This window comes from Hemitrygon akajei, chromosome 8 (assembly GCF_048418815.1).
Source record: "Hemitrygon akajei chromosome 8, sHemAka1.3, whole genome shotgun sequence".
Classification (NCBI taxonomy): Eukaryota; Metazoa; Chordata; class Chondrichthyes; order Myliobatiformes; family Dasyatidae; genus Hemitrygon; species Hemitrygon akajei.
The window spans coordinates 46,999,880-47,022,246 of NC_133131.1; the positions used below are offsets into that span (position 1 = coordinate 46,999,880).

At 40.7% G+C, this 22,367-nt stretch overlaps 1 long non-coding RNA gene across 1 annotated transcript in view; it reads right to left on the reverse strand.

The window, feature by feature from the left end:
• Window positions 1-22,367, reverse strand: part of LOC140731869 (uncharacterized) — a 51,465-nt gene that overhangs the window by 7,927 nt on the left and 21,171 nt on the right. Inside the window, exon 2 of the long non-coding RNA XR_012099928.1 lies at window positions 6,180-6,374. This is a non-coding gene — a long non-coding RNA (uncharacterized lncRNA). The remainder of the gene's footprint in view (window positions 1-6,179; window positions 6,375-22,367) is intronic.

A 22,367-nucleotide genomic window follows, 5' to 3' on the forward strand; every position in this document is an offset into this window, starting at 1 on the left:
CAGGGAAGTTTGGCCAGGTGGATTCAGAATTGGCTTGCCTGCACAAAACAGAGGGTCGTGGTGGAGGGAGTACATTCGGATTGGAGGGTTGTGACTAGCGGTGTCCCACAAGGATCAGTTCTGGGACCTCTACTTTTCATGATTTTTATTGACGACCTGGATGTGGGGGCAGAAGGGTTGGGTTGGCAAGTTTGCAGATGACACAAAGGTTGGTGGTGTTGTGGATAGTGTACAGGATTGTCGAAGATTGCAGAGAGACATTGATAGGATGCAGAAGTGGGCTGAGAAGTGGCAGATGGAATTCAACCCAGAGAAGTGTGAGGTGGTACGCTTTGGAAAGACAAATTCCAAGGCAGAGTACAAAGTAAATGGCAGGATACTTGGAAGTGTGAAGGAGCAGAGGGATCTGGGGGTACATGTCCACAGATCCCTGAAAGTTGCCTCACAGCTAGATAGGGTAGTTAAGAAAGCTTATGGAGTGTTAGTTTTCATAAGTCAAGGGATAGAGTTTAAGAGTCACGGGGTAATGATACAGCTCTATAAAACTCTGGTTAGGCCACACTTGGAGTACTGTGTCCAGTTTTGGTCACCTCACTATAGGAAGGATGTGGAAGCATTGGAAAGGGTACAGAGGAGATTTACCAGGATGCTGCCTGGTTTAGAGAGTATGCATTATGATCAGAGATTAAGGGAGCTAGGGCTTTACTCTTTGGAGAGAAGGAGGATGACAGGAGACATGATAGAGGTATGCAAGATATTAAGAGGAATAGATAGAGTGGACAGCCAGCACCTCTTCCCCAGGGCACCTCTGCTCAATACAAGAGGACACGGCTTTAAGGTAAGGGGTGGAAAGTTCAAAGGGGATATTAGAGGAAGGTTTTTCACTCAGAGAGTGGTTGGTGTGCGGAATGCATTGCCTGAGTCAGTGGTGGAGACAGATACACTAGTGAAGTTTAAGAGACTTCTAGACAGGTATATGGAGGAATTTAAGGTGGGGGGTTATATGGGAGGCAGGGTTTAAGAGTCAGCATAACATTGTGGGCTGAAGGGCCTGTACTGTGCTGTGTTCTACAGTAACTGTTCTTGCACCTGGTGGAGTTCTGAGGAACTTGCACCTTCTACCTGATGGCAGCAGCGAGAAAAGAGCATGTCCTGGTTGGTGAGGATCTTTGATGATGGATACTGTTTTCTACGGCAATGTTTCATTCAGATGTGCTCAATGGTTGGGAGGGTTTTACCCGTGATGTACTGGGATGTACCGGGCTGAATCCACTGCCTTTTGTAGGATTTTTCACCAAAGGCATTAATATTCCCATACAGGGCCAGACAGCACACTTTCCACCACACACCTATAGAAGTCAGCCAATGTTTTTGATGACGTCCCAAACCTCCAGAGACTCCTGAGGAAGTAGAGGCACTGTTGTGCTTTCTTCACAATTTACTTTTATATGATGGGTCTAGGACAAGGCTTCTGCTTCTGAGATAGTGACACCCAGGAATTTAAATTCACTCTCCACCTCTCATCCTCCGATGATTACCTCTCCTGAACTCTACAATCAGTTCGTTGGTCTTATTGACATTGAGTGAGAGGTTGTTGTTACTACACCCCTTCATTCCCCTCCTGTATGCTGATTCATCATCCCCTTGATACAGCCTGCAACAGTGGTGTCATCAGCAAGCTAGTAGACGGTGTTGGAGCTGTCCTTAGCCACAGAGTCACAGGTGTAAAGCGAGTAGAGCAGGGGGCTAAGCACACATCCCTGTGGTGCTCCTGTGCTGATGGAGATTGTGGAGGGGATGTTTTTGCCAATCAGAACCGACTGGGGAAAATGAGGAAACCCAGAATCCAGTTGCACAATGTGGTACTGAGGCCCAGGTCTTGTAGTTTACTGATTAGTTTACAAGAAATGATGGTGTTAAATGCTGAGCCACAATCAATAAAGAGCACACTGATGTGTGCACCTTTGCTGTCCAGATGTTGCAGGGTTGAATGAAGAGCCAATGAGATAGCATCTGCTGTAGACCTGTAGACCAATTTTAAATCTACAATCTGTACTTTAGGCAAAGATCTGTGAGTCACTGCCTTATGGTACGTCCTGGTCTGTCAGTATGACTGGTTTCTTTAATACCTCTTCTGTGTGTACAGAATAGTGTTTGGGAACCCAGAGAAGGTTTGTCCAACGTTTCTCTCTTTTGCAGGAAAGGAAGAGAATAACTAAATTAACCAATGTGCACATTCAACTTGTTCAGAATCATTTTTTATCACATATGCTGATTATGTGAAATTTATGTTATTCTCAGGCAGCAGTACAGTGCAAAAACATAAAATTACTATAAATTACAACAATAAATAAGTTGTGCAAAACAGGAATAATGAGGTAGACAATTCAGAAATCTGATGGTGGAGGGGAAGAAGCTGTTTCTGAATCATTGAGTGTGGGTCTTCAGGATCCTGTACTTCCTCCCCAATGGTAGGAGGAAGAAGTCGATAATTTCAAACTCTCTCTGATGCTGGTTCTTGTTCTGACGTACACATCTCTTTCATTTTCCATTTGCCAGGTGGCAGAAATATGTGAAGCTCTCTTCAATCCCACTTTGTTCTATAAGCTCTTCAAATTGAAATAAACAAGATTCTGAGCATTGTCAAAGACAGCCTCCCCAGCAAGGCTTGATGTTATCGAGTCATAGAGTTATACAGCACAGAAACCAATTCGTCCATGTTGTGAAAATGACTCTGATTCTAGTGTTGAAGCATGACCATCCAGACTCCAGGCTGTAAAGGGCAGTCCTCAAAACGCCAGGCCATGATCCACATCCTCTCTTGCAGAGGTCTATCTGAACACTCTGGATCAGCTTTCTACACTTGGACTGGTAGCCTCTGTGGTTTGCCATCTCAACTCACTGGCATGTTACCTCCAGAAAAACATCCTTTACTGCTTGCAGAACCTATATTACATTCTCTATGTTCAAATTAATATGTAATGACGCAAATTTGAAAACGTATCTGCTCTGTCTTCCTATTTGAATGCTGGATATTCAATGTCACAGCACCACTAGGATACAAGGATGCCCTACCATTGTGTTCTTGAGTTAGGCTTTGTGGGAACTGTGGGCAGATCCAAGAATGGACAACATGAATAGTCTACTGAAGCATGAGGAGGATTTGATAGCTCTGGGCCTTACTCAGTGCAGTTTAGAAGAATGAGGGGGGATCTCATTGAAACCTATCGAATATTAAAAGGCCTAGATAGAGGGGATGTGGAGAGGATGCTTCCTATAGTGCGTGAGTCTAGGACCAGAAGGTACAGGCTCAGAATAGAAGGATGCCCCTTTAGAACAGGGGTTCCCAAACTTTTTTATGCCATGGACCAATACCGTTAAACAAGGCTTCCATGGACCCCAGATTAGGGTTTAGAATGAGATGAGGAGAAATTTCTTTAGCCAGAGGGTAATGAATGCGTGGAATTCATTGCCAAAAATGGCTGCGGAGGTCAAATCATTGGGTATATTTAAAGCAGATGTTGATAGTGTCTGGATTAGTAAGGGTGTCAAAGGTTACAGGGAGAAGGCAAGAGAATGGGGTTGAGAGGGATAATAAATCAGCTTTAATTGAATGGCGGAGCAGACTCAATGGGCTGAATGGCCTAATTCTGTTCTTATGTCTTGTGGTCTAATAGTCTTATGGTCTAAAGATTATGATCCCAAATATGAGTGTAAATTCCTCCTTTACTCTCTGGGCTTAATTCCCCTCAGTTTGTGTGTGTGATTACAAAAAGCAATAGGCCTTTCCTAATCATTATCTGGTGTATAATGATTAAATGGAGCTTTGCAATGAAGAGTTAGTGTTGTCAGTAAGAGGGAATCACTACCAAAACTTCCCTTGCAATAGACATGCATCTTCTGCTAACACTTTTCCTATTTTTGTCAGCAGCTGATACATGGTGTCAGCACCATTCAGCAGGAGTCAGGCTCGATAAACAGAGGCATTTTGCATATTCGATATTTCAATATTTTAGTAATCATATGTATAATTACAAGTTATATGTAAAAATATGTTAATTGCAAACATCACGTGATACATGCACGACTCAATGCAAGCTTGAACTACACCTGTATTTTTGGATTCCTGTGTTTTCTTTGAATTAATGTAATGTTTTGAAGTTACACTTCAAACCACCAGGTTGTTGCTAACCACTAAGCACCCATTCACATTAATCCTACATTCTGATCAAATCTGCCAGATGCTGCATTAAAGGGACAATTAACAGTGGCTAATTACCCTATTAACCTGTGTGTCTTTGGGACGTGGGTGCTCCTGGTGATATGCCCTGGCCAAAATTCTTCACCAATTTCAGAAACTGTCTCCGATGTGAATATTTTACAGGCGTGTCAATAATTAAGCCCTACACAGTCAATAATTTACGCAAAACCACCCACAAACATTATCTTCACGCTCAAGTCAGGAAGGAACAGAAATGACAGATTTTTCAGCACAACTAATTAATTACTAATTCTGGTGTGGTTCAACTTTTAGTTTCATATCCTGAATTTGTAATTTTTAACCATCATGAAAGTTGCTAGATGTAAGTGATTCCTTCATTATACTGTTAAATCATTATCATTTTGAAATGGAAAATTGTATGTGAATTAATAAGTAAAATTATTTCTTCTGTTCTCATGAGGATTAAATTTGAGAAGGCACTCACAATGATACACTTTCCTCTCAGAGAAGGTCATTCTAGTGAGACAGAAGGCTCTACGAGGCAACGTTCCATTCATAATGAAGAAAGAACAGGGTGATACGCATTTGAAAGGGAAGACACTGTGCTGTGAAAACTAGTGATAGGCCAGAGGGTTGGGAAATATTTAGAAACCAACAAAGGATGAGCAAAAAAAATAATAAAGAGGCAGAGATGGAGATTTAGGGAGACTTAACTAGTACATAATATTTAAACAGGCACTGTGAGCTTCTGAAAATATATAAAAGGGAAGAAAGTCTTCAGAGATGTGACTGGGAAATGAATACTAAGAAGCTGAGCCATGACAATGAATTTAATTAATTATTTTTGGATTCTTCTTCGCAGCGAATGGTTCTAGAGGTATCTCAATGATAATAGCTAATCAAGCTGTTACAGAGAAGGAGGAAGTCAAAGCAATCACTATCACAAGCAAAGAAAGTTGTCGTGTAGGTTGATAGGGTTGTTAAGAATGTTGTTGTATAATGCATTGGCCTTCATTAGTTTGTGAAATTGAGTTCAAGAGCTATGAGGTAATGTAGGAGCTCTACAAAACACTGGTTGGACTGCACTTGGAATATTGCGTTCAGTTCTGATCGCCACGTTATAGTAAGGATGTGGAAGCTTTAGAGAAGGTGCAGAGGAGCTTCATCAGGATGTATCAGAGGGCTTTTCTTATGAAGACAGGCTGAGCAAGCTTGGGCTTTTCCCTTTGGAGTGAAAGAGTAAGAGAGGTAACTTGCAAGAGGTGTATGAAGATGATCAAAGTCAAAGACTGAGTGGAAAGCTAGAGACTTTTTCCCAGAGGAAATGGCTAGTGGAAGATAGAAATGTTAGATGTAAGCTCTTTACAGGGACTGGTGGCTGCATAGAATGTCCTGCCAGGGGTTGTGTTAGAGACAGTTACATTAGGGGCATTTAAGATACTCTTAGATAGGCACATAGATGATAAAAATGGAGGGTTATGTAGGAGGGAAGGGTTTCAAAGTAGGTTAAAAGTTTGGCACAACATTGTGGGTCAAAGGGCATGTCCTGTGCTATAATGGTCAATTTTCTGAAATATAAGGCAGGCTTATAGAATTAAAGGTTCATGGGTTCCCTCGACCTGAGGGCCTCCATTCTAGAGAGTACGAGAAGTGATAGTGGATGGGTTGGCTGTAATTATCAAATTTACCTGGATTCTGGAGAGGTCTTGTTTTGGAAAACCAAAAAATCTAACGCTGCTATTGAAGAAAGAAGGGAGACAGGAAACAGGAAGCTACAGCAGTGTCAATGGTAAACTACTGAAATCCGTTACTGAGAAAAGTACTGGCAGGGTGTCTAGCTAATCCTCAAACAATCAAGCTCTTCACCACCACCAGTCTAAACACCGTCAGGGACCTGATTGAAGGGTCTCAGCCTGAAACACCACCTGTCCATTTCCCTCTATAGATGTTGCCTGACCTGCTGAGTTCCTCCAACATTTTGAGTGTGTTTCTCCAGTTGTCATAATGCTGCACGGGTCCTTTTAAACGTTGCATCTCCACAAGGACAGTTGCACGGCTGCTCTGAACAACACAGATGTTTTCCCTCTTGTGCATCAGCGATCAGTAAAAGCTGAGGCTGTGATTTTGGCTGAAGAACACCATCTCTTCACTCCTTTTAAACCAGAACACAATACATGGTTTTTATCTTCTAGGTTTGGGAAAAAAATGCATTTTTATATTAAAACTCCTTTAGTCTGGTACTCCCTTTCTTTCCCCAGATGATCCCTCAAGTAATGGGAGTGGTTACTTGGGACACTTGCTTGATAACTTGGAGCAATATATTTGTTTCTTCATATTACCAACACTATGCTGTAAATTACAGTAATTAGTAAAGGTCAAATGACTCAAATTGTGATAGTAAATTTGCAACATTTTTTCAAGCATATAACTGGGCAGTCCAAGCAGCAAATTATAATGTAAGAAAGAGGCTGATGCTTAATTGTTCTTATCAACTGACTCTATCCATCTTGTTATCTATGTAATTAAAAGGCTTCCATCAAGCAGGAGTTTGCTGTGTTTTGGAAACTACATCACAAGTCAAATTTTCCCAAATTGAAGTGTGCTACATATGTTTGCTACATATAACCAACCTGGTCATGTTTGCCTTCACCAATATGTATACTTATTGTATGTTGGAACTAGTTGGTGGTGTAGTGGCTTCACGGCAGATGGTCCTGAGTTCAAACCCAGCCAGCTCCCAACCTGGGCAGCAGCAGTATCTGCGTGGAAGAAAGGCCTGGCAGTCTACTTCCGTATCTTGCTTTGAAAAACCCTGAAGGACTGGTCACAAAGAGTCAGACTTGACTAAACAACATATCACAAGGTGACACAGTGGTACAGGAGGGCGACGTTCTGGCTCACGGTGTCAGAAACCTGGCCTCCGGCACTGTCTGTGTGAAGTTTGTACATTCTCCCTGTGACTGCCAGGGTTTCCTCTGGATGGTTCCGTTCCCTCCCGAGTGCTAAAGTTGTGATTGCTGGTAGGTTAAGGAGCCATTCTATAATTGACTCTTGTATGTAGACGAGTGGTAGAATTTGGTTGAGGAGAAAGTAGGGAAGATAAAAAATGGATGTTAATATTGGATAACCAAGTGGGTCAAAGGGTCTGACTCCAGGCTGTTTGGCTATAGATGGAACTTGGTCTCGAACTCTGTTGAATCCTTCGCCATTGAATCAAGACCTTGCTGTGTCACATTCTGTGGTATCTGCTGTACAAGCAGTGCCACCACAGGTTATTCACTCTCAGGAACCTTCCATTTCCTGACCTGGAACGTCAGGGCCCTGTGGGCATTCCAAAAGCAGCAGACCAGAAGCACTTCACAATTGTAAGCCAGGAACTCGGGTGCCCTGAAAATGACTTAAGTGCCCTGGGAGAGACACGGCAGGCAAGGGGAGACCAGTTCAAAGAGCAAACAGTGGTACACCTTCTTCCAGATGGCAAATCAGAAGAGAGAAGCATTCTGCATCATCAGTTTTTCCATCAAGGATGAGTGTGTGTCACAAATTTTCCATGAGGAATGAGTTTTCCCATAATGCAACTGCCTCACAGCTTCATTCACATGGGTTTGATTCTGAACTCTGGTGCTGCACGAGAAGAGTTTGCACGTTTCCCCGGTAATTCCAAAGGGTTTCCACAGGCGCTGCAGTTTCCTGCCAAGAGGTGGTGGTTAGTAAGCAACTAAGTATGTCCTAGTGTAGGTGGCTGATGGGAAAACCAGGGTGAAGTGGGCATCTGAGGCAAAACAGGATACAAGTAGGGAAATGCGGCTGGCTGGGTCACTTTGAGAACCGGTATCGTATAGATGGGCCAAATGACCCCTTTCTACATTATGAAATATAGAAACAAAATGAAGGTGAAACAAGTGAACACCGGCTCACTGTAATCAGTGAAAATACACACACAGTCCACTACCTACAAATGAGGCCAAGGAGGACCTCAGCTTGTAAAACCCATGGTCCTTACATTCCAGACAGAGACATAATAATCTTCCTTGATGACTTTGAAACCATAGCATCATAGAAATAAAATAGCCTCATGTACCCAACAATTCGTTACCAACATTTTTGCCTATCAACACTTATCTCAATTGCCTGTAATTAGGTACAGATCAGCCTATGCCTTGCCTGTTCGAATGACTGTCAAAATGTCTCTTAGACATGGTGATTTTACCTGATTCTACCACTTGTTCTAGCTGCATATTAACTAATCTCTGGTTGATAACCAGCCTCTTGGATCCTCTTTAAATCTCTTCCTCTCGCCTTATGGGAGGCGAATGGGTGTTCAGCAGTGTCTACCAGCCTCTCACACGCTGCTGATAGAGAAAGGTGTCTGCATGTGATAGTGCCCTTCTCCCTCTCGCTCGTTGCTCCCGAAGGAAAGTCGCTGTGTTCAAATGATCTCTGTCTCCCTCAATACCGTAGGAGGATGGTGCCAGAGCAAGGTTTAGTTGTGGATTGGACTCTAGTTCATGTTACGATATGTTTCTGGTTCCTGGTCACTCCTTTTATTGCTGCTATTTTGAACCAGGGTGGCCTGCAGATAACGGACACTGAGATAATCTGAATATGCCTGGACTTCTTTTCGATTTTCTGTTTTATATTTTGCTCATTCTTTTTTGTTGCCATTTGTGTGATGTGTTTTTTGCGTGTGGGGGTTTGATGCATTTCTTTAAATGGGCTCCATGGTTTTCCTTTGTTTTCGTGGCTGTCTGCAGGGAAGACAAATCATTCCAAACCTCTTGTTTTTGATACCCCTAACACAGGAAAAAAATTCTGACCATCCTTACTGCCTACGTCAGTCATAATCTTTATACTGCTATCAGGATCCTTTGCTGCAAGGGAAGTAAGCCCGGAGCATTCAATCTCTTCCCATAACTTAAGTCCCCCAGTCCACACAGCATCCTGGTGTACGGCAAGCTTGCGTTTATTGGTGAGGTACTCAGCATGTTGGGATGTTATGTTGCAGTCGTACAAAAAGTTAGTTAGATGCCACCTGGAGTGGTGTGTGCAGTTGTGGTCATCACAGCATAGGAAGGAGAATATGCAGATAGTACTACTACAGTACTATCAAACTGTGTTTTAATTCTTAATTGTTACCGATGGAGGAATTCATCCTGTGTACCTGCATGCTGCATTCTGTAAATGAACAAAATCAGCACAGACACCTCACGTTGATAAAGCACTGTCATCGTACAATGCTGTCACTGATTTCATCCCTGATTAACTGATGGCCCAATTAATTGTATTTCTAAACTACAAAGGATTTCCAAACGCAGGTACAAACTAAAAAGACATTTTAACAACTTGCAAATGAATGAGTCATCCATGGCTGAAACCAAATGGTGAAGAATACATTTCAGCTCTTCATTCTGGCATTCCTAACTGCTTTCTCACATTTGGTTTGTTATCAGTTGACATCATCTGCATGTGATGTTTTTCAGTTACAGTCATCAGGCCAGGTGATTGCAATGTTTAATTAGGCCAACGTGGACCCCATTGTTTCTCTTGATTAAATCATGGACCAACGAGCACCTCATTGCATTGTTGTTTACAGCAAGCTGAGCAAGATATGTTGGTTAGAGTTTAACTTTGTCAAAAGCAGCTCTTTGGCCCTTGGAGTGGTCATGCAACTGTGCTAGAAAGCTAAGGTTAGCCATAAGGCCCTTGAGCTTGGAAAGTGAATTTCTATCTCAAGGCACATTTGCACAACTTGGTGAGCTACTGCTTCAAAGCTCCTGAGTTCAAAGTTAACGTCAGTCCTGTCTGTGTGGTGTTTACAAACTCTGCCTATGACTGTGTGGATTTCGTCCAGCTCCTCCAGTTTCTTTCAGTGTGAGGGTTGGTTAGTTAAATGGTACATTGCCTGGGAGAGATGAGGGGAGTGTAGGGAGAATGAAATGGACACAGTGTAAATGGTTGCTCTTTGTTTCTGTAATGTTGACTACTTTCCATGCCCAAGTCAGTTCTGCTACATTGCTACTGAATCTCTTAAAGACCACAGGTACAGGTACCAAATGGAATGTGGCTACCAAGAATACTAGAGTGTTGTTCCAATTGGAATTCAGTAAAGAATAAATCCTGAGTTGGTACCTGAGGTACCTGAGGTCTGAGTTGATACCTGATCTATTGATCAGGGAGTATGAGCTTAAATCTCATTTCAGCATCTCATGAATTGGAAATCAGGTGGAATAAAAAAGGTTAATATTGTTAGACGTAACTATGAAATGGACTCACTAATGTACCTTCCCTGTCCAGTGTGACCTAATGTGACTCCAGCTTCACAACAATATGGTTAGCATCTTTTTGAAATGACCTCTGAAGCTACTTTTGGAGAATTAATAACAATCATGAGTTCCCATAACCAAATAAATAAAGGAAAATTGAATTGTATACAAAGGTGTATGAAAAGGTAGGTGTTAAAATTACCTCAATCACTTCTTCCTTATCTTCGAACCCAAGCCCTGAAATTCTCTTGCTCAACCTGTCCCTTCTCTTTGAGCCAGCTTTTTAAGCACCTCCACTTACCATGGTGTCAAGTTTTATTTGATAACACTGTTCTACAGAAAGTGTTAAAGATGTTTCATAGATACATGTTGATGCTGGTGATTTTTCCGCTTCAATAAGGAATATGCTTGCCGATTTGATTAAGTTAGACAAGAAGATTATCCAGCATTTTGTTAAACAAAATGCTCAAGCAAAGGATGCATGTGCATTCCTCAACGATGTTTATCCCACCCTTGCAGCATAAAATTTGGGATGGCAATGAATATTACAGAGAAACAATTGACTGTTGATTCTGGAAATCTGGAGCAAGACACTAAAAGCTGGAGGAACTCAGCAGTCAGGCAGCATCAAGGGAAGGAAATGAACAGTTGACATTTCAGGTTGAGACATTGCAGCTTCCTGATACAGCCTTCTCCACATTAGTGTGACCTGACGTGGATAGGGAGATTACTTCATTGAGCACCTTCATTCTGCCAACTTAGAATTCCCGGTAGTTAGCCATTTTAATTCTATTTCCTATTCCCACAGCGGCTTGGCTGTCCATGGTCTCCTCTGCTGCCCAGTTGAGGCTAAATACAGAATAGAGGAACAGCAGCTCATATTCCACCTTGATAGTTTCCAATGTGACAGCATGAACATCAGCTCCTGGTAACCATTACTCCCTGTCCCCACTTCGTTTTAGCTTATCCCACCAGCCCCATCACCCTTTTCCTTCCCCCTCCCCTCTTGATCTGCCTATCACCCACACATTCCTCCCTCTGGTTTCCCTCCTCACCATCTTCCCTTTATTCCATTGTCCACTGTCCTCTCCCATCAGATTTGATCTGCTTCAGTCATTGTCAGTTCTTCCCATCACCTCCCAGCTTCTTACATCTTTTTCACTTTCCCCTTTCCCCTCTCCCTCCTCATCTGCCTATCAACATCAGCCCCTCCTCCAAACTCACCAGGATCCACCCATCCCTGTCAGCTCTTGCTTTAACCCTTCCCTACACCTTTGTATACTGGTTATCACCTCTCTTTCCAGAAATGATGTAGGGCCTTGACCCAAAAAGTCAACTGTCCATTTCTCTCCATTGATTTTGCCTGATCCATCAAGTTCCTCCAGCTTTTTGTGGATATTACAAGGTGTGTCTTCATCGTTCTTTCCAGTAAACAGATGCCACGTCTGTTATGATAGGGAGTTTACTTTCACTTTCCCAGATTTAGGAGTGTGATAAAATCAAAGTCTCTTTCCAGCTAATTAAATATAATAATTCTCTACAAGCCCTCTAATGCATCTTTCTAATCTCCCAAAAGCTGATATAATTAATGATTCAAGTGCCAATTTAAGTCTGCAATTAGCTTTTTATATATATTTTTAAAAACAGAAATATTTGAAATAAAAATTGTTGCAATGCTGCTCGTAATAAATACAATTCAAATGACACTGATATTTTTGAATAGTCACTTTTTCCAAAGTTCTTTACTGTCAAGGAAACTATGTAATCACACAAATGCTGCACTTTCAATAGTGTTTGAAAATCTAGGTCCAAAGTTATTTAATCAAGCTGTCAGCTTTTACAAACTTGGTATCGACCCAGTGCTATGATTTCTTTCTTTATTTTGTCTTCAATTAGCCAAAGGCAGTCGTGTGTGCAGTCAATATGATGTAATGTCAAGGGCTTTCAGTTCTCAGACTCTGCTCAATCATAGCCAGAAGACAGGAGACATGTTGATTATTTGCGGCTGGATGGTGTTAATTTTGTTTTGTTTCTTTTAAATTTCCCCAGCTGCTTCAGTGGGATTCGAAGTCCTGTCTCCCAATCAATATCTCAATCCTTTTTGTATTAACTCATAATTTGTGCTCCATAGGAACATCTTCAAATCCAATTGGAACAACACTCCATGGGCCAATTTCTTGAAGTTGCACATCCATAGACCTTTAATTCAATGTTTGTTGGTATCAACACAGCTCCATTCTGTTCAGCAAGCTCTGGTTATACTATTTGACCACATCATTCATCAAAGGAAGGGAGACACAGAACTTCACTTTATGTTTTAGGGGAATAATGAAATTGTTTCTTAAATTATTCACATATCAGCTCCTTAATGAAGGATGCAGGAGCATAGAGAGAGGTAAAAAAGATTTAGCGAGATGATAAGCTTAAATTCTGATGAGATTCTATAGAAGTTGTATTTCATTAATTTGAACAAAGTGGGTAAAGGAAAAATGTGGTAATGAGAATCTGGAATGGTTTTGGTCAGATAAAATGTATTTAAAAAACTATCTCAATTCTTTGTTTCATACCCAAAGATATGACATTTCATGTCCATTAAAGAACTATTTATTTATTTATTGGCATACAGCTGGAGGGAAGAATAGTATATGTCAAGGATTATTTACCAGAACTTTATTTATTTATTTATTTATCTATTGAGGTACAGCATAGAATAGGCCCATGCCACTCTTCAAGCTGTGCTGCCTAGCGACCCCCCAATTTAACCCTAGCCTAATCACAGGGCAATTTACAATGACCAATTAACCAACCAACCAGCAGGTCTTTGGAATGTGGGAGGAAATCGGCACACCCAGAGGAAACCCACACACGGGGAGAATGTACAAACTCCTTACAGGCAGCAGCGGGAATTGAACCCAGGTCACTGGTACTGTAAAACGATGGGTTAACCATTGTGCTACTGTGCCGCCCCAAAGTTGAACGTTTCAAAAATGGAAAATGCTAATGGAAACAAGGTTCCACAACGACTTGTTCATGAACCAACTTGAAAAATACTAACACTGCCTCAGGCAGTAATTCCTCTTCTCTCTTTCAACCCGACTGATGTTGTGTTTATTTGCTCCTGGAAGTTATGTAGAATTAATCTTAAAGTTCATCTTAATGTACATTTGTAATGTACAGTGCTGCTGCTGCAAACAGCTAATTTTCATGGCATTTATGCCCTGTGTATTTCCAGCAGTGCTTCAATGAAGCAAGTGAGTACATAGTTTAAAGAGTATTAAAGAGTATGAAGAAAATGTAGGAGCCATGTACCCGTTTTCTATTTGCTTTCTATTCTCTGTTGTGCGTTTATTATGGTAACTAGTCACATTAGTGGAAGCACGGTAAAAGCAAAAAGATATAAGTTATTCCATGGCAGTTTATATGCTGGGACTGGGGGAGGTCGTATCTTTGCTGATCACTTAATACCACTTCAAGATTGTATGTCTGCTACTTGATCAAGCAAAGGATTTGAACCTTTGGAATGATGATTTCATTGGAGCTGAGGGTGCATCATGCAAGTATGACGACTCTATGGTGGTCACAGGTTAGCAGCAATTGTTTTGATTTTGGATTAGTTTTGGCTCTACGGAAAGGACAAAGTGAATAAAACTCAAAAGTGTTGACATATTCTTCATCCTGTCCTATGAACACTGCTTGATAAGAAGGCAGGATATATATTCCATACTCTAGTCCATCTGGCTTGGTTTGAACATTTCCAGCTCTCTCCTACCCTTAAATCCACAATCAATAACTTATAGTCTTTTAACATCTTTGGACTATTTTTACTATGCCCATGGTCTGTTTTTTTATCAATTATGTTATTGTTTGCACTGTTGTAACTATGTGGTTTTGTGCAGGTCTTGTAGCTTTAGTTTTTGGTCTTGTTTTGTCTGGTGGATTTGGAGCTCCTTTCTAGGAAACATGCTAAGACGATAGCGCGATATTAATACGCAGCAGCCTCTCCGGACTCTGGATTTGGGGATTACCAAACGTTATGTGGATTTTCTGGTGTAGTCTGTTTTGTCATATGCTTTTGTGATATTATTCTGGAGGAACGTTGTCTCATTTTTTTAACTGTGTTGCATTTGTGGTTTTTAAATGACAATAAACTGAATCTGAATCTGAATAAGAAACCATTTTGTTTAAAAAAATGCAAAATAAATTATGTCCAGATTATTTTGTAGTAAATTAGTCAAATATGGGAAGATACATAACATTGATGGGAGTCACATAAAAAGATTATAAATGACCAGGAACTCTCAAATCAAACCACAGCAACACCTTCCTACTAAATCGATATTTATTCACAGCTAAGTTAGAATGCAGAATGCTGTAGTTCTGAAGTGTTATTCACCACTCTATTGAATGGAAGCATTCTATATTTCTCTTGCATTCAGAGTTCCCAATGTACCTCTTTTCAATCTCCATTCCTCTTCCCTGCCTAAAGTTATTCATCACTGCTAACATGACAGTTTTTCCACTTACTCTTACTCTGATCTTACGCTTCCTCACTTGAACCTGCAGATCTTTACTCAGCAAGGACCACCCAGCTGTTGTTTGGTAAACTGATGCCTACTTCACAAAGGCTGAACATCAGCTCCACCAAGATCATGAGCCACAGCTGAGTTGCCAGGCCCCGTTCTCCCAGACAGTCCAGAGTCTCATTTCATCCACAGCCTTCACCTTCATGTTCCCCCAGTCCTGTTACTTCCTTCCCCAGACACGCATGCTGTACTTCACTGGTAGACCCATTATTTCAATCTGTTCTTGTTATATAGAACTTATCTCTCACTTCTTTATGCTAATTTTTCTGTCTTTGTCTGCTCTGTACCAGTTTACATGTGTGATATTTCTGATGCCCTCTGCCAGTTTGGAAAATTCAATGAATCCAATCTCTCAGTGGAATACATGGAACAGATCTTGTTTCAGTTCTACTCTGGTCCCCTCCCTTGCCTCCTTTTCAAGCATATTGATGACTGTACTTTCTGAACCTGCATACTATACTTGAAAAAGGCATCATCTTTGCTGTCAATTTCCACCCTCCCCTTATTTTCACATGGTCCCTATCTGAATCTTTCCTTCCATTTCTCTGTATCTCCATTTCCATCTGAGAGAGGATACATTACACGACCACAGACTCACATCTTGTTTTCACCTCCTCCCACCCTCCATTCAATTTCTATTTCTCCATTTTCTTCTTAATTGTTCTGATGATGACACCTACCAGACTAGTGCTTTGGAGATGACTTGGTAGAGGTTTTATTGTCATACAGCTTGGAATCCAGCCCTTTGGTCTAAATCATCCTTATTGGCCAAGATGTCTATCTGAACTAGTCACTTTGCTTGAAATGTAAGTCTCCCCCCCATCATATTTGAAAGGGCTTTCAATAAATTGTTTTCCATTTGTTTTGTTTCCACTCTCATTCTCTCTTCTCCCACCCAGAGCAAGGATAAGGATCCCCGTCCTAACTTTCCACCCCACCAGCTCCACGTTCAACATATCATCTATAATTCCCGTCCACTTTAAGGTAATGATATTACCTGACACACCACAGCCTCTCAGAATAGTAAAGGGACCATTTGCTTGGTAATTTCATTATTTGCTCTTCCATCTCCGTCAACAATCACTCAGCCTCACAAGAAATGTACCACCTGCCGTCACCTCTTCCCTTTCCAGTATCCAGCCAGCCCTTCACAAGAAGCAGAGATTTACTTGCATTTCTGCAACCTAGTGTATTGTGTTCATTGGTGTCCTCACTTTGGAGAAACCAAAGACAGAACATCTCAGCTCAATCTTCATATCAATATAATTGCAAGGAAAGCACAACAGTGCCTCTACTTCCTCAGCAGTCTGCAGAGATTTGGCAGGTTATCAAAAAATTTGTCAAACTTCTATGGATGGGTGGTGGAAAGTGTGCTGACCGGCTGCATTTTGGCCTGATATGCGAATACCAAAGCCTTTGAGTGGAAAATCACACAAAAGGCAGTGGATTTGGCCCAGAACATCATGGGTAAAACCCTCCCAACCATTGAGCACATCTACATGAAACGTTGCCATAGAAAAGCAGCATCCATCATCAAAGATCCTCACCAACCAGGCCATGCTCTTTTCTCGCTGCTGCCATCAGGTAGAAGGTACAAGTGTCTCAGTACTTGCACCACCAGGTTCAAGAACAGTTACTACCCCTCATCCATCAGGATCTTGAACAATAGGGGATAATTACACTCACTCTATTCCCACAACCGATGGTCTCACTTTAAGGACTCTTTATCTTGTTACTTCATGCTCTTTCATTTCATGTTATTTCATACTCGTTATTTTTTGCTATTTATTTATATTTGCATCTGCACAACTTGTTGTTTGTTCATCCTGTTTAGAGTTACCGTTCTATAGATTTGCTACTTAGCAAATGAATTTTATGTGGTGACATGTATGCACTCTAATAATAAATTTTACTCTGAACTTTGAAGGACAGTTCAATTTGTTTGTCATTCCAAATCTAGCATTAGCTGCTTATGCGGTTCCCAATGTAAATGGGAGGACAGTGCCTCAGGGAAACTTCTATCACACTGTTAAGATAGAACAGACATCTCATGTGCCAAAAGATGAACCAATTTACCTCATTGTGGCCCTTGCATCTTATTTGTTTACTGGCACTGCACTTTCTCTGTAACTGTAATGCTATACAGTATACTGTATTCTGTTTATCTTTTTATGAAGTTGATGTAACTACATATGGAATGATGTGCCTACAGGGCATATGAACAAAAGATTTTCACTGCATTTTAGTACACAGATGTTAATAAACCCATTCCAATCTGGCCATGTAGGGATTCTCAGCACTCAGTTCAACAAATTGGATTGTAGGAGACTAAGAGGTGACATTATTGAGGTGTATCAGGTCATGAGTGGCATTTTTAGGATGAATGAACTCAGTCCTTTTCCCACGGAAAGGTTCAAAGTTTCACTTATTATCAAAGCACTGTATACAACCCTGAAACTCTTCTTCTTTGGGTGGCTGTGAGACCAAGAAAGAAAAAAAAGGCAGCACGATCATCAACCTCCAAATCCCAGCTTCCCGCACAAAATAACAAACTAAAACAGAACACTTATCCCCAAATCCTTCCTCCTGCACCGAAAATAAAGAAACAAAAATGGAACAGGCACATCAAGCCCCAATTACCTCCTCCTGCACAAAAAAACAGGAAAAACACAGAATATAAGAACTATAAGACTGAAAGAAAAGTCTATAGTCCAAGTCCACATCCAAAACACAGAAAACCTAGGCAGCACCCTCCGGGCATGGCAGCATGCTCTCCCATCTCTAGTACAGAGCAGCCGATCAAGACAGGCAGCTGGAGAATCAAAACCAGTGGGCATCAGTTAAAGATGAGAGGGGGAAGATTTCAAGCAGGGGGTTGTCTGAATATAGAATGAGGTACCTGAGAAACTGGCTGAGATGGATAATTACAGTTACAACAGTTAAAAAACTGTCGGACAGGTACATGAATAAGAAAGGATTATAAGGAACTGGGTCAAACACAGGCAAATGGGACTACTTAGATAGGCATCTTGGTCAGTAAGGATGATTTGGGCCAAAGGCCCTATTTCCTTGTTGTATAACTTCATGGGAGAGCTGATATTGGAACACAGACAAAAACTTTTTTTTAAACCTTGAATATTTTTGAGGAAAATTCAGAATCAGAATCAGGTTTATTATCACCAGCATATGTCGAGAAATTTGTTAACTTAGCAGCAGCAGTTCAGTGCAATACATAATAAAGAAGAAAAAGAAGAAGAAAAAATAGTAATAAATAAATCAATTACAGTATACGTATATTGAATAGATTAAAAATCACACAAAATAACAGATAATATATATTTAAAAGTGAGGTAGTGTTCACGGGTTCAATGACTATTTAGGAGCCAGATGGCAGAGAGGAAGAAGCTGTTCCTGAATCGCTGAGTGTGTGCCTTCAGGCTTCTGTACCTCCTACCTGATGGTAACAGTGAGAAAAGGGCTTGCCCTGGGTGCTGGAGGTCCTTAATAATGGACGCTGCCTTTCTGAGCCACTTCTCCTTGAAGACGTTCTGGGTACTTTGTAAGCTGGTACCCAAGATGGAGCCGACTAAATTTACAACCCTCTGCAGCTTCTTTCGGTCCTGTGCAGTAGCTCCTCCATACCAGACAGTGATGCACCTGTCAGAATGCTCTATTACAGGTTGAGTACCACTTATCCAAAATGCTTGGGGACGGAAGTATTTCAGATTTTGGGTTTTTTTCGGATTTTGGAATTATATAATCATTCTGTAGCTTGGGGTCACCATCATTTCTGACTCTGAATTTATATACCACTGGCAAACAATCTTTGTCTGACACCTGGTCATCACACTTATCTACTGACCCTGCCATTCAGTGTCTCAGATTTTCATCAGTGACGATTTTGGCAAACTCATCAATGAATTTCTCTGCTGCATCATAATCAGCAGACACTTCATCACCACAAATCTTTAAAAATTTAATGTCATGTCTTTTCTTAAGTTCCTGCAACCAGCCTGCTGAATATTTACTATTGCCTTCAATTTTCAGTTTGTCGTGGTAGATCTTTGCTTCTTTCATAATCAGCACATCGTTAAGCAGTATACGTTAACTCAGACACTGACGAATCCACTCATTCAATACACAATTAAAATCTTCTCTTTTCACTTTATTCAGACTTTTTCTATTTTTCACTAACTTCTGTTCATTACATACGTGATCTCATTTCTCAGAACTGTCTATGGTGCGCAGAGACCAAAGAACCTTCCCAATGCCTTGTAGAATTTTCCATTTGTGGCATCATGTCAGTGCTCAAAAAAAGTTCAGAGTTTGGAGGTTTTTGAGTTTTGGAATTTTGCATAAGGGTTACTCAACCAGTATACAACATTCAGCAGAAATGTCTCATGTATTTTAAATAGTTTATTCAGTGATTCACCTGCCAACCTTAAATTGGTTTTACTTCTCTATGTGAGTGAGTACACAAGCTTCCACAATATAAATTGGAAATCTCACAACAGCCCTGCAAATCACTTAAATTTTAGGGTCACAGCTCAAATGGAATCACATAGTAGTGTCTGCCCTGGTCCATATGTGCTCCCAGTCTACATCTGGGAAAACCATTCCCATCTGAATGTGCATAGTTACCATGGCTCAAATTAGCTGTTCTTGTGCTTCCTTCCTTCCTTATTTGTGTGGACTGCAGTTGATCAAATTTTCTGAATGTTTGAATAGGGTTGAAAATCAATCATTGCTCCTTTTCAAGATTGCAATTCAGTGAGCCCAGTAAGAAGACATCTATGCAAGAATTACCTTAGTGGTTACCACTCTTGCTCATAGTCAAGTAGTTGGCTGACTTAGAGACAGATCTTATAGATTTGGTCTGCAGCCTTTGTAACAGAAGTAGATGTTCTAAGGAGAGTGTTAAGAGTCTGGGTGTGGGAATTCAATGCAAAGGGGAACCAAGATTTGTGTCTCCAATACACTTGCTTTGTGCTTAATGCAGATTGGGGTGTGTTTTTTTTAAAACTTACACGAGTTTAAAAGTTGGCTAGTTGGTTCATATACACCAACAATCTTCCGTCAACAGGAACAACCTGGTTTGTCAGGAGGTCATGGTCCAGGATAGTCTGCTTACCAGAAAGATGCAAAATCAATTAAACATCAAATAAATAGAAATCAAACCTAAATGAATGTATTAAGAAAAAATATATAATGATACGGTATAGATGATATGTTGTTGCAGCAATATGTTTGTGGAAACCACTGCAGTCCCAATAATCATTGGATCTGATCAGAAGGAACTTGGGATCTGCGTTGTTGTACTAAAATATAGACTGCAGATGTTACCAGTCGAAGAACTAGACAGTTCAATGCATGAGACACCCTTAAGTTCAGTAGGAGCCAAGATTTGGGAAGTGGTTAGAGACAGAAGGAAGTGTTTGTCAGTCAGATGGACGTGGCGGCCCAGGAAGCAGTGATACAAAGCACTTCATTTTCCCCTTTGGCCAGCAGACGTGAATAATTTGCTGAAATCCCTCTGTGTTAACATGGTGCAAGAGACCATTCATTTAGAGGGAGTGAAAATGATCGAGGCAGTGGTAGAATGGAACTAGGATGATGGATACTGCTACCTATTCTACAACTCAAAATCCAAACTGGTGCGTGCATGTCCACTGAGTGACATAAAGATAAACTGTCCGAGACTCAAAATGTCACCTTACAATTTTTGCCTCCACAGATGCTGCTCAACCTGCTGAGATCTTCTGATATTTCTTAAAGACCAGATCTTTGGGTCTGGTGATGAACTTGGATTAGAAGGATTTCTTTGAATCATTGGGGAAGCAAAGATAAGGTAAACCTTGGATTGACATTCTGTTGAAGATGAGGGTGGCATTAAAATGAAAAGTCTTCCCCACCAAGGATACTAATCAGTGTTGTTACTTAATCTATGGGAAAATTGGCATAGGTCAGATTGATCAGAGAATTAAATATACTGTATGACTCAAAGACTAGAGTGGGAAGAAGTAGTCTTTGAATCTTGGCATATTGTCAGAGGTCCAGAGAGAAGAGTAAGCTATTCAACTGTGATGTGCTCTTCTTAAGTCAAGCTGGTACCCGTGTCTTGCACAGTCAGATAACCAGAACAGAATGGACAAAACATTATAGTAGGAGATGAATCAAGGGAACGGTGGGTTATAGACTCAAAGGAAAAACAGTCAAGGGTGCAAACCATTTTGTGTAACAATAGGCCGTGAGACAGAAGTGATGGAGTTTAATTACATTGGTGCTTTGGCAAGTAAAATAATTTCAATTTTCAGGACTAAGATCCTTAATCAGAATTGGAAAAGAGAAAAAAAGAACTTAGCTTTCAGTTGCAGAGATGATGGGACGGGGTTGAATGTCTCTGAAGGGTTATGACCAAATGTAGCAGTTAGAGGTAGACTGGGCTTTTTTCTGTGTTGTGTATTACAGCAGGCCAGGCTATAATTGGAGAGTATAGGATGTCCCTTTAGAACAGTGGTGAGGAGGAATTTCTTTAACCAGAGGGTGGTATATCGGTGGAATTCATTGCAGAGATGGTGGCGGTGGCCAAGACATTGACTATATTTATTCATTGTATTTTATTTAGAGATCACTGGCCCTTCTGACACAACATACCTGTGCAGATTTCTGAGTGGACAGTGAACCCTTGTGCACTACCCACTATGTTTGTCTTCTTCTTTTTGCTTTCTTTTTGCACTTTTTATATTTTTATATATATACATTTTATATATATTGTAATTTATAGTCTATTTTTATTATTTGCATTGTACTGCTGCCACAAAACAACAACTTCCATGACATACGTCAATGATATTACACCTGATTCTGAACCCCTAAGTCCTTGGAACGAGGGGAAAAACTGGAGCACCAGAGCAAACACACACAATCATGGGGAGAACTGTTAGAAATTCCTTTCTAACAGTGGCAGAATTGAATCTAGGGAGGGGAGGTTGACAGGTTCTTGATTAGTAAACACATCAAAGGTTACGTGGAGAAGGCAAGAGAAAGAGGTTGAGAGGGAAAATAAATCTTTCTTTTTTCAGTCTTTTTATTGATTAAAAAAGTGTGTATACAAACAGGAGTGGAGTATCTCTGGGATATATGTCAATAGCAGTACATACAGAAGTAAAATAAGCAATATCAGAATCACACATAGTGTTGATCTACAAAGTATCGATTTGATATAGAATGTATAATTCCCCTCTTATCAACTTATGAAGAAAGGAAGGACTATTAGAAATTTTTACATAAAAAAAGAGA